Source organism: Sturnira hondurensis, unplaced genomic scaffold (assembly GCF_014824575.4).
Source record: "Sturnira hondurensis isolate 20B ecotype Veracruz unplaced genomic scaffold, ASM1482457v3 Scaffold0015596, whole genome shotgun sequence".
Classification (NCBI taxonomy): Eukaryota; Metazoa; Chordata; class Mammalia; order Chiroptera; family Phyllostomidae; genus Sturnira; species Sturnira hondurensis.
This window is the reverse complement of record NW_028088227.1, coordinates 2,029,922-2,042,567: the sequence shown is the minus strand read 5'-3', so window position 1 is coordinate 2,042,567 and position 12,646 is coordinate 2,029,922. Positions and strand designations below refer to the sequence as shown.

At 38.8% G+C, this 12,646-nt stretch overlaps 1 long non-coding RNA gene across 1 annotated transcript; it reads right to left on the bottom strand.

The window, feature by feature from the left end:
* Positions 1–1,196: 1,196 nt before the first annotated feature.
* LOC119000292 (uncharacterized) lies at positions 1,197–12,134 on the bottom strand. Its single transcript, XR_005069281.1, has 3 exons — positions 12,021–12,134; positions 2,234–2,422; positions 1,197–1,266 (listed from the first exon to the last, which is right to left on the bottom strand). It is a non-coding gene; the product is annotated as an uncharacterized LOC119000292 (long non-coding RNA).
* Positions 12,135–12,646: the final 512 nt, after the last annotated feature.

The window sequence follows — 12,646 nt, the reverse complement described above, 5'->3', positions numbered from 1 at the left end:
AGAAAGGAGAAAAAGAGGAAGAGAAACATCAACCAATCAGTTGCCTCTTGTACGCCCCCAGTTGGGGCCCTGGACAACAACCTAGCCATGTACTCTGACCAAGAATCGAACCAGCAACCTTTTGGTTTGTAGGATGATAGCCAACCCACTGAGCCACACCAATCAGGACTGGAAAGTCATTTTAGAAAATAGACATAGAGCAGGAACTACCATCTAATTAAAATTATGTAAAGGATGGTAAATGCTGAACAATCTCATTTTTAATAAAACGAATTCATCAGATTCATTGTCATTAAAAACTCAGACAGCATAAGATTGAAAGTATTTGTTCTGTCACAAAATAAAAAATGACAATTATGATATGAATAGAGAAATTAAAAACTAACACACAAAACAGTTTCAAAGGACACTTTGTAGAGGACAAGTGATGTTCATTGGTGTGCCAAAAATGAGGACATAAACTCTGTTACAAGACAAAAAACATTGTTCTACGAGGACTCCTCACCTGGTATGGTCCACTGCCATCTGCGTCATGGCGTGGTGCAGTTATACTCGCTGAGCAGCACGGATGTCTTTCATAGGAATTGTCGAAGCACATCACGTAGGGTACCAGAAATTTAGTGTAGACAGTAATGAAAGATTTGGGAGTTTTCAGGTTGCAGAAAATGCCTCACAGCTTGACTACATAGGCCAATTTCAATTATATTCTAAAAAGGTAAACTATAAGGTTTAATATTTTATAATACTATATGAACATTATCATGGGTTATATATTTTCCCTCAATTATCTCTTAGATTAATTATATTATCAAAAGTGTCAGTAATAAAACAGTGAAATGATATTTCTCATTAGAAGATACACTAGTTAATTTTTCAGATATCCTGAGTTCAACCTTATTTATTTACGTGAACTTCTTCAGGCAACTCCATTTCTCTGTCATGATATATGGTGGCTATTTCATCCAGAAAACAGAAGCTACAGAAAGACTCTGATTGGCTGGTCAAATTTAAGTTCTCATGTGAGAGTTTCCAATTTCATTATGAAAATTAACTTCAGGCTAACCAGCTAGGTTCTCTCAGAATCAAAAAGAATTTTCATTTAGGGGTACTTTGTATTTTAAACACGTTCATTTTCCAAAATTTCAGACTGACCAAAGTCAGGACAGTAAGTCATATAATAGAATTTGTAACCTTGCTCTAATTAATATTCTCTATGGATTATCTTGGGCAGTCACCCTCCCAGTGATGGCGTCTGGTAAATGGAATCTAAACGAACAAAAGGGAAAAAGAATCTCAAAGAAAGGAAAGGAGAGTCAATCCACAGGTTACCCACAGATACCAGTATAATGTAGGAATGAATATCAATTTAAAAATATAATCACTGAAGAATCCGTTAAATACTTTACACAGGGAGGATTTACTTTAAGCTGAGTATAATAATCCTCTTACCTCTGACTAGGGATTAGTTTAGGCATGGACATGTAATGAAATTTTGACCAATGAGATATCAGGTTGTTTGCTGGAGGGATTCTGAGAGGGTTTTTCTCACTTATTAAAAGAGAAATCTTCCATGACTGATGTGGCTCAGTTAGTTGAGCATCCTCTTGCAAAATGAAAGTCATCAGTTCAATTCCCAGTCAGGGTACAAGCCTTTGTTGTAGGTCAGGTTCTTGGTCGGGGTGACTTTGAGAGACAACTGATCAATGTTTCTCTCCCTCTCTTTCTCTCCACCTTTCCCTCTCTCTAAAAATAAGAAATAAAACCCTGAAAAAGAGAGAAAGAGAAATCAAATGAGATCATTTTGCTTGTGAGGCTGTCACCTCCTGGTGGTGCCTGAAATTACAGAAAAAGGTTGGAAGCCTAAAGGCACCCACCTAAGAGCCTACATGCTGAGGACTGCAGAGAAAAGAGAAATGGTCAGTGAACCATAACAACATCACTGAGCCAGACCTGAACTGGCCCTTGATATGTGAGTCCAGAGTACTATCTGTTATATGAAATAATAAATGTCCTCATGTCAATTAAAATTCTTTTTCCAACTTTTATTCTGTGAAAGGAAATAGAAAGATAGGGTAGCAGTGGTAGAAAGATGAGGAGCAAAAAGAAGGTATATTAGCTATCTATTGCAGTGTAACAAATTCTCCCAAACATAGCTGCTTAAAATAAATATTTATTATTCTGCACAGTTTCCAGGCCTCAGGACTCTGGGAACTGTTGACCTGAGTGGTTGTACCTCAGAACATTGCAGTCAAGCTGTCTGTCAGAGCTGCAGTCTCTAAAGGACTGACTGGGGCTGTAGGTTAAGCTTCCAAGCTCATTCATGTGACTTAGGCAGAGGCTTCAGTTTTTCACCATGAAACTGCTCACATGGACATGGCTTCCTCTAGTAAGTGATCCTAAGGACAGAGAGAGTGCAAAAGAGCTGTAGGAGAGAGTGTGCACTCAAAAATGAAGATGCAATCATTTTATAACCTTATCTTGCAAGTGACATACTGTCACTCCTGCATTGTCCTATTTCTTAGAAGAAAGTAGCTAAATCCCCCACTCTGAAGGCAGAAGTGTTATAAAATTTTGTGGACATATGTTTTAGGACCACTTAAGCTAAAGAGATAAAGAGATGTGAAAATATTTAACTGCTGACAGGAATTACCCAGCAGAGATAAGGTGAGGACATTTCTCTGTACCAGTGTGGGGTCAATTCATGGCCTTCCTCACTCCCAGTGGTCAGCTGACTGAGGGCTGGTCAGATGATCCCTGGCCAGAAGGAATATGTGTTTTTTGGGAATGAATTGTAACTCCCTCCTTATCTCCTTTTGGGAGCAGCTACTTGCCCTGGGACTACCCCTTGACCCTTTTATACACTGAGGTAATGTAGTTTAGAGTCACCCACAGGATGTGTGCCTCCTTTGTCTGGGACCCCTCGTAACAAGCCTCAGACTAGAGGAGGTGTGGTCTCTTTCGCATCAACCTGCCACCATCACTGCACGCCCCTGTGCTGTAGTAATAAATAGCACGTCCACATCAGCTAGTCCCCTGGGTGGTGTTTTTCGGCATATCATGAACACTTAAGCGGCTCTCTGGTTTGGTGCTCCTGTGTTACCATTGGCATCTATTTTCTCTAAAAGTAGTCAAATCATCTGCTAAAGGTGTCTCGATAGTTGATAGGTTTAGAGATGTAAGGAAAATAGAAAACATTGAAAGGGTGACTTAGGGAAATAATAGAGAGTGATAACTCTAGAGGTATAAGAGTGTGTTAAAAGCTAGAAAATGATTTTATGTTATATAGATCATTAAGTAGTAGGCAGTTAGACAGGCATGGGCAGAGCAAGGAACAATAGACCAGGCAGGCCAGGTACAGAAGGTCACCAGGGCAGAAAGCCCCAGGTGCCCAGGAACTGACAACTGTATGGTCAGACCTTGCCCCCAGAGGGACTTTCCTTGCCTGCCATGTCTCTGGCCATGTGGTTTGGACCCCCTAGCATTTCCTCTCCTACCATTTCACTAGACTCCCTTAGAGAAGGAACAAGAGGGGTGGAGAATAGCCTCATATGACTCCCATGTAAGCTGTAGCATGACCACTCCCTTAAACACTAAGTTCCAGGACAATGAGGTTCTGACCCTCACCAAAGAATCTCAGGAACAAAGCCTCAAGTGTGTTGACCATGGAGATAGGGTTTTGGTCAAACTAGAAGTAACATCTAGACCTCAGTTTTGTTTCAGCTCCTGGTCCAGAACAGCAGCAATGCCAGGTGGGGCAATGCTGTGGCTGACATCAGGACCAGCTGTGATGACTATGACCTGCTCTGGCACACACCGGTCAGCAGAGACCATAACAATGAAAGGACACACCTGGAGAAGCTAATGGTATTCTACTGAAACCCTCCCTGGGGACCTCCCTTAAGACCCCCACTTTTACAGGAGGATAAAACCCCTCAGGACAGAGGACCAACATGGCTCTCTTGGTCTCTCTCTCTCTCTCTTTCTCATGCCTCTCCCCACCCTCTTCTTTCCCCAGCTTTCAATCTCTCTGAAGCACAGCTGATCCTTTCTACCTCTCCCTTCTCCAGGCAGCTATACGATGCCTCCTTGCTTTCTTTCTCCCAAGTTTCTAGTGCCCTTCTTTTCCCTCTGTAACTTGTTTCCTGAGTCCATGCACCCCAGCTGGCTCACCTCTTCTACAGCTCACTTCTTCTACCTCTGTGACTCTCTAAATAAACTTTTGGTGATACTTGAGTCTTGGCTGTAAATTCTTCCTTAGCCAGAACTCAAGTACCAAGGTTGCTGAACTGAAGTCCAAACACCAGTAATATTCTGGTGCCATTCGCCATCAACAATTCTGTGTAGTTCTCTGTGTAAATACTTTGATGAAATGGATCTGTCTCTATGAAAATAAAGCATATCATAGCTGTCTCCAGAGACATTAAAAACCCTAATTTTAAAGTTTTCAAGGAACGACTTACAGGCACACACACACACACACACACACAATGTGGCATACTAATGTCTTGACTAAAGAATTCTTTCAAGCATTTATGAAACCATAAACTCCAACTATTATAGAGCTTACAAAAAGGAAAATCCTTCAGTTGATTTCATAGAATGCATTTCCCTTGTGCAAATAATTTAATTCAATCACTGAAAACAGATCATTAAACTTCGTGTTTCTCTGAGGCTTTAATGTGGCAACAAGTTTCGTATATCTTCTGGAAGAAGCATTTCTCAAGCTTATTTGATTACAGGAACTTGTGTTTGTGCAGCATTGATTATTTCCCAGAACAGTGCGAGAAACATTGTCACACTGGGTGAACTCTAGCAGCATGTAAGAATATTCAAGCATTCCACTTTTAAAAATACAGCTAAACGAAATATCTCCCAGGAAAGCAACGGCTTAATATTAGGAAGTATGTTAACATCATGAAACCCACCGATTGATCAAGGATGGCAGTGAGAGAAGGTCGGTTGTCTTGGGAGATGTCAGAGAGCAGTTTGATGTAAATCAGCACCACTGCTGTCAAGAACTTCCTTAGCATAACAGAAGTGTTTCAAAAACCAGCCTACTTCATACTTAATAGCAAAAAACTACTTGGAGAACACATGAAAAGTCAGAAATAAGACAATTGTAAAAGGAAGAAGAGCCCGTCTTCCAATTACTGCTTCCATTCTCAGAAGAGACCTGCTCTTGAATCCAATTTAGCCCAAATTAAAGAAAATCTGTCACTTCACTCCTTTGGCAGTGCTTTGCATTGCTAATAGTGGGGAAATTGGATGATGGCCCTTTAGCAAAATTAACTTCTTAATGAATACAAAGTTTTTTTGTATATGCAAAATTATGCATGTAGCCCAAATTTGTTGACAAAAATATATAGCATGTATTTGCAGTCTTCCTGTGCTTGGAAACAGTGGAGATGCATACAAGAGTTTTTGAGTACATTTGTTTTGTATTCTGTTTTTTAAAATTTTATTTTTCAATTAAAGTTAATATTCAACATTATTATTTATTAATTTCACGTGTACAGCATGCTGGTTAGACAATCACACACTTTAACAAAGTGCCCTCTTCATATTTCCAGTACCCACCTTGCACCATATATAATTACTAGAATATTATTGACCATAGGGAATATTAGAATATTAGAATATTCGAATATTCCCTATGCTGTGCTTTACATCCCCATGACTATTATATAACTACCCATCTGTATTTCTTAATCCCTCCACCCTTTTCCCTCTCCCCCAAACTCCTCCCCTCTGGCCCCCTCCCCTCTGGCCACCACCCATTGTTCTCTCTGTTTATGAGTCTTTTTTACTGACTGTAATACCTCTAGGTCTATCCATGCTATCATAAATGATAAGATTTCACATTTTATGACTGAGTAATATTCCATTGTATATATGGGCTGCCACTATTTTATCCACTCATCTATTTATGGGTACTTAAGTTACTTCCATACCTTGTCTATCATATTGGATTGGTCATATGGGTTTTTCTTAAGAGACACATTTTTTTTCTTTGTACAGTTGTCTCCACTTTGCCCCCACGACTCCCCCCGCCCTTAGCCATTCCCACTTCCCACCCTTGATCCTACCCTCTTTGGCTTTGTCCATGTGTCCTTTATACATGTTCCTGAAAACCCTTCCCCCTTTTCCTTCCCTTATACCCTCCCACTTGTCTTCTGGTTACTGTCAGTCTAGCCTTCATTTCAATGTTTCTGTTTATATTTTGCCTGCTTGTTTGTTTTGTTGATTAGGTTATACTTATAGGTGAGATCATATGGTGGTTGTCTTTCACCACCTGGCTATTTCACTTAGCATAGGACTCACCAGTTACATCCATGACTTTGTGAAGGGTAGGAGTTCTTTTTTTCTGCTACATAGTATTCCCTTGTGTAAATGTACCACAGTTTTTTTATCCATTCATTTACTGATGGGCATTTACGTGGCTTCTAGCACTTCCCTATTGTCAATTGTACTGCTGTGAACTTTGGGGTACGTGGGTTCTTTTGAACTGGATACTGAAAATGGTACTGCCTTTTGACCCAGCAACTCTACTCCTGAGACTATACCCTAAGAATCCTGAAACACGTTTTTCATTTTCATCAATAACTATTGATTTGGATATTTTGAGTATGCTGGCTATTTCTTGTGTAGTATAACATTGATGGCTCTCAATTAATGTCTAGATTTGTTTGCTATCAACTTCAACTGGTTTACTTATGCTGGAGCATCATCCAATGAGAAATCCTTAGGAATCTCAGATGCTCATTTACTATAAACTCGCGTCCTTCTGCTCTCTGTGTCTGCCAAACACCAGCGTTGTGTTGGCATTATTTGGAGATGGAAGGAGAGAGGGTAGCTGCAAAAGCAGAGACCACAGCACTGATGCTGTGTTGATTATTGTCACTTTGAAGTCAAGAAGTGTGATATTGTCACTTTGTTCTTTTTTCCTCAGGATTGCTTTGGCCATTGTAGTCTTTTGTGGTTCCATAAAAATCTGATACTTTTTTTGGTGTATTTTTTAAATGCCATTGAAATTTTGGTGGAAATTGCAACAAATCTGTATATCGATTTAGGTAATATGGCCATTTTACCTATGCTGTTCCTTCCAACCCGTGAACACAGAATCTCTTTCTATTTATTTGTATCTTTTTAAATGTCTTTTAACAATGCTTTGTTGTTTTCAGTGTATAGGTCTTTCACAGTATTTGTTAAGTTTACTCTTAGGTAGTTTAATTTTTTTGTTGCTGTTGCCCAGAAATAAACTCACATATACATGGGCAGATAATTTTTGACAAAGGAGCCAAAAAAAACATACAATGGAGAAAAGAAAGCCTCTTCAATAAATGGTGCTGGAAAAAGTGTTGGAAAGCCACATGCAAAAGATTAAAACAAGATACGGTTTGTCTCCATATACAAAAATTAACTCAAAATGGATACCAGACCTATAATATAAACCTGCAACAATAAATAAAATATAAACCTGCAACAATAAATTACATAGAAGAAAACTTTGGACCTTAGTCATAGATAAGATTATTTTTAATTTGCAAAGTTTTATTTATTTTTCATATGTTTAGTGCATTCTTTGCCATCACTATTTATCTCTCTTACACTCCCCCCAACACACAGTCAACACACTGCTGTCCATGTCCATGAGTCTTCTTTCCTATTTGCTCAATCCTTCCACCCCTTAACCCCATCCCCCACAGCTGTCATCCTGCTCTCTTCTATGAGTCTATTCTTATTCTGCTTGTTAGTTCAGTTTGTTCATTAGAATCCACATATGAGTGAAATCATATGGTATTTGTCTTTCTCTGAGTGGCTTATTTCACTTAGCATAATGTTTTCCAGGTCCATCCATGCTGTTTCAAAATGTAAAATGTTCTTCCTTTTTTGTAGTCAAATAGTATTCCANCACACACAGCGCTCCCTTCTCCCACTGTCCCAACTCCGGGTACCGTAAATCAGGAAAAGAGCACACGTCCGTTTTTCAGGTCGCTGGCACGTGAGCTGTGTCACCTGCCTGTCCAGGCAGGATCTCCAATTAATTCAAAGTCATGCAGCACCTTCCACTGGCAAGAGTTCTTTGTACCAAGTTCCAGTCAAAGTCTCTCCCGCTTTCCAGGCCACTCAGCCAAAGGGAGCACGCCAAAGCTGCGTGGGCCTCTTCTACCAAAGCCGCACTCCACCAAAAGCGCGTCTTTCTTCTTCACCTGGCCGCAGGGATCTCCATTCTGGCAAAGCTGTGTGGTCTTCCCTTTCACCTGGCCAAGAGGGTCTGCACTCTGCTGAAACTGCACGGCTCTCCCTCCTAATGGCTACAGGGGTCTACATCTTCCTAAATAGCTTGGCTCTCCCCTCACCTGGCCAAGAGGGGGTCCTCCCTCTGCTAAAGCCACATGCCTCTCTCGCAGGCACTCTCTCAGAGAAGCAGCCCCCAATTCCAGCCTGGTTAGCTCCCACTCTGCTAAAGCCACATGTCTCTCAAGCAGGCACTCTCTCAGAGAGGCAGCTCCCAATTCCCAGCCTGGTTAGCTACTCACTTCTCCCTGGCCCAAAACTTGGCCACAGCTCTTTAACATATCTATGAAACCAGTTAAAGGTTATAGATATGTTAAATGACCATTCCAGAGGTTAGCTGCAAAGCTGTTGCTATGCAAAACAGCTTTCAATGGCCCTGCTCCATTCATCCCTTCCCCCAACTGACACCCGGGAGGTGGGGTGAGGATATCTTAATATTTCCTCCAATATTCCTGTACACTTTGAGTTCTGGACACCATTCCAAATCTTTTCTGGGCCCCCCCTTGGCTGCACCCTGTATCAGTTCCATAAAAATCTGATACTTTTTTGGTGTATTTTTTAAATGACATTGAAATTTGGGTGGAAATTGCATCAAATCCGTATATTGATTTAGGTAATATGGCCATTTTACCTATGCTGTTTCTTCCAACCCGTGAACACAGAATATCTTTCTATTTATTTGTATCTTTTTTAATGTCTTTTAACAACAATGCTTTGTTGTTTTCAGTGTATAGGTCTTTCACAGTATTTGTTAAGTTTACTCTTAGGTAGTTTAATTTTTTTGTTGTTGTTGCCCAGAAATAAACTCACATATACATGGGCAGATAATTTTTGACAAAGGAGCCAAAAAAAGAACATACAATGGAGAAAAGAAAGCCTCTTCAATAAATGGTGCTGGAAAAAGTGTTGGAAAGCCACATGCAAAAGATTAAAACTAGATACAGTTTGTCTCTATATACAAAAATTAACTCAAAATGGATACCAGACCTATAATATAAACCTGCAACAATAAATAAAATATAAACCTGCAACAATAAATTACATAGAAGAAAACTTTGGACCTTGGTCATAGATAAGATTATTTTTAATTTGCAAAGTTTTATTTATTTTTCATATGTTTAGTGCATTCTTTGCCATCACTATTTATCTCTCTTATACTCCCCCCAACACACAGTCAACACACTGCTGTCCATGTCCATGAGTCTTCTTTCCTATTTGCTCAATCCTTCCACCCCTTAACCCCATCCCCCACAGTTGTCATCCTGCTCTCTTCTATGAGTCTATTCTTATTCTGCTTGTTAGTTCAGTTTGTTCATTAGAAGCCACATATGAGTGAAATCATATGGTATTTGTCTTTCTCTGAGTGGCTTATTTCACTTAGCATAATATTTTCCAGGTCCATCCATGCTGTTTCAAAATGTAAAATGTTCTTCCTTTTTTGTAGTCAAATAGTATTCCACTGTGTAAATACCCCATAGTTGTTTTATCCACTTATTCCTGGTGGATGCTAGGGCTGCTTTCACAACTTGGCCATTGTAAATAATCCTGCAATGATGATAGGTGTGCTTATGTTCTTTCAAAGTTGTGTTTTGGTTTCTTCACATATGTTCCTGGATTTGATGAATTGATGACAAAGGTAGAGGAAGGACAAGCAAACATAAATGAATGGGACCATATTAAACTAAAAAGTTTCTGCACAGCAAAAGAAACTGCGACAAAATGAAAGTCAACCAACAAAATGGGAGATGATATTTGTAAAACACTGCTCTGACAAAGTGTTAACATCCAAAATATCCAACACCAAACAAACAACCCAATTAAAAAATGAGATGAAGATGTGAACAGACACTTCTTCCAAGAAGGAATGTATGAAAGGCAAGTGGCCAATAGATATATGAAAAGATATTGAACTTCACTAGCTATTTGGGAAATGCAAATCAAAACTGCAATGAGATACCACCTCACACCTGTTAAAGTGGCTACTATCAACAAGACAAGTGATAACAAGTGTTGGACAGGTTGTGAAGAAAAAGGAACCCTCATGCACTGCTGATAGGAATGTAAACTGGTACAGCCACTATGCAAAAGAGTGTGAAAGTTCCTCAAAATTTTAAGAATAGATTTACCATATGACCCAGCAACTCTTCCTCTGAGTATCTACCCAAATAATTGAAAACATTTTTATTTGCAAATATATATGCACCCCTATGTTCATCGCAACATTTTGCATTGTGACCAAAACATTGGAAGAATCAAAGTACCTTTCAATAGATGATTAGTTAAAAAAGATGTGGTACATGTATACAATGGAATACTATTCAGCCATAAGAAAAGATGAAATACTGCTATGCAACAACATGGATGGATCTTGAGAATATCATGTTAAGTGAAATAAGTCAGACAGGAAAAGATAAGAACCATATGATTTCACACATATGTGGGATATAAAACTGAAAGCATCACATGAACAAAAAAAAACAAATAAATACAAGGTCATAGACACGGACAAGAGTATGGTAGTTGCCAGAAGGGAGGGGGATTATGAGGGTAGTAAAGGGAAAGGGAGTCAAATACATGGTGATGGAAGAATATTTGACTTTGGATGGTGGGTATCCAGTGCAATAAACAAATATGTATCATAGAATTGTACATTAAAACCTGTATAATTTTATTAACTAATGTTACTCCAATAAATTCAGTGAAAAAAGCAGAGACCACAGTATAGACTACATTAGACACTAAAATTTAGAAAGAGATAAAATTACTATGAGAATATAAGCCATAGAATGCTCAGAAATAGTGCAATAGGAGCTGGAATTTGCACAGAAGTTGGAATGAAAGTCTTACTTGTTTCATTTGGAAATTAAAGAAAATAGCAACCTGGAGACATTGGGTTTCACAAAGGTTCTCAGCATCACCAACATTATCTAAGTCTGCTTTTATATTTTCATTCAGCGCAATCAACCAAGGAAAAGGAATGCAACAAATAAATAATAGAAAAGAGATGGCAAAAATGTCATTATTCGCCAAAAGGATGGTTGCATATCTAGAACACTCGGAGAGATAATGAGAGATTTTAGTGAGATAGCTTGGTTAATAGGGAATAATATATCAGTATATTCTTCTACTAGTAATAATTGATTTGAAGGTGTGATGGTAAAAAGATATTATTTACTATAGCAAGCTTATTCAGGTTGTCCTAAATAAGGGCAAATAAAAGTCTGAGATGCCCTTTTAAAAACCTGGGATGCCCTATTAAATTTGCATTTTCAGGTAAGCAATGATTTTGCTAATTATAAATATGCCCCTGTAATATTTAGAACATACCTATAGTCAAAAGACTTGTATATTTTGAATTCAAATGTAATAGGCATTCTGAATTTTCCATAGCTACCCTAGACAAGAAATACAAAATACCACTTTAAAAACCAGGCTGCAGGTCAGAGAGCTGATTACATTCTCCTGGCTGGGTACACTCACTGGCTTCATCATTCAACAATGATTTTCACTATAGTCTGCACTTTTACTATTCTTTCAAAACTGTAGCCAAATTATAGAATGTAATGTTTAATAATTAGAGTACGTTTTAATTCTGTGTAGAAAAACTGGCTTGCTTATTTTTGGCCTACTTTAGCCTTTTGGTATCTAGCTGAATTTCCAAAGCCTCCGTTTAAAATGGCCAAAGTTTATCAGCATCCTTCCCCCTTCAAACAAGTACTCACCTCCTTGCTCACACAGCATTAGCTACTGTGCACCAGCCCCTCTTCAAAGCTCATGATCCTCATGTTAGCCTCCCATTCCTCTGTCCCATATGGACTTGGAGGGCCCTCAGGGAGTTCAGGCCACACTGTAGAGAATTCTGCTAAGGTACATTAGACATTGACCATGGTCAGAAAAAAAGAACCAGCTGTTGGGCTGGAATGTCCCAGAATCTGAGTTTGCAAAGTTTTAAAAAGGGAAGTTGTTACTGGTGGATGAGCTATGTTTCCTGAAGGGTGCTATGTTCTTGGGAGGCAGCCACTGCAGTATTTCAAAAATTAAGTTATAACTGAACAATGTATGAGGATGTATAAAAAGTAATTTACCATTTTATAATTACTTTTAATTAACTATTTTATAATTACTTCTTCCATGGTAATGCCTCTGGGCCTGATTGTGAAAACAATTATCGGCTGGGAATTTGCATACCAGTAATAGGCCTTAACATAAACGCCATAAATGTAGCTATTTCTTGCTACTTATTTGGCACATCATGAAATTGCAGCTCTAACTATATATTACTCACCCTCAACCTTCTTTCAAATGGAAAGGAAAAATAAAAAGGGAAAGAGGCTTCCTTTTAGAAAAA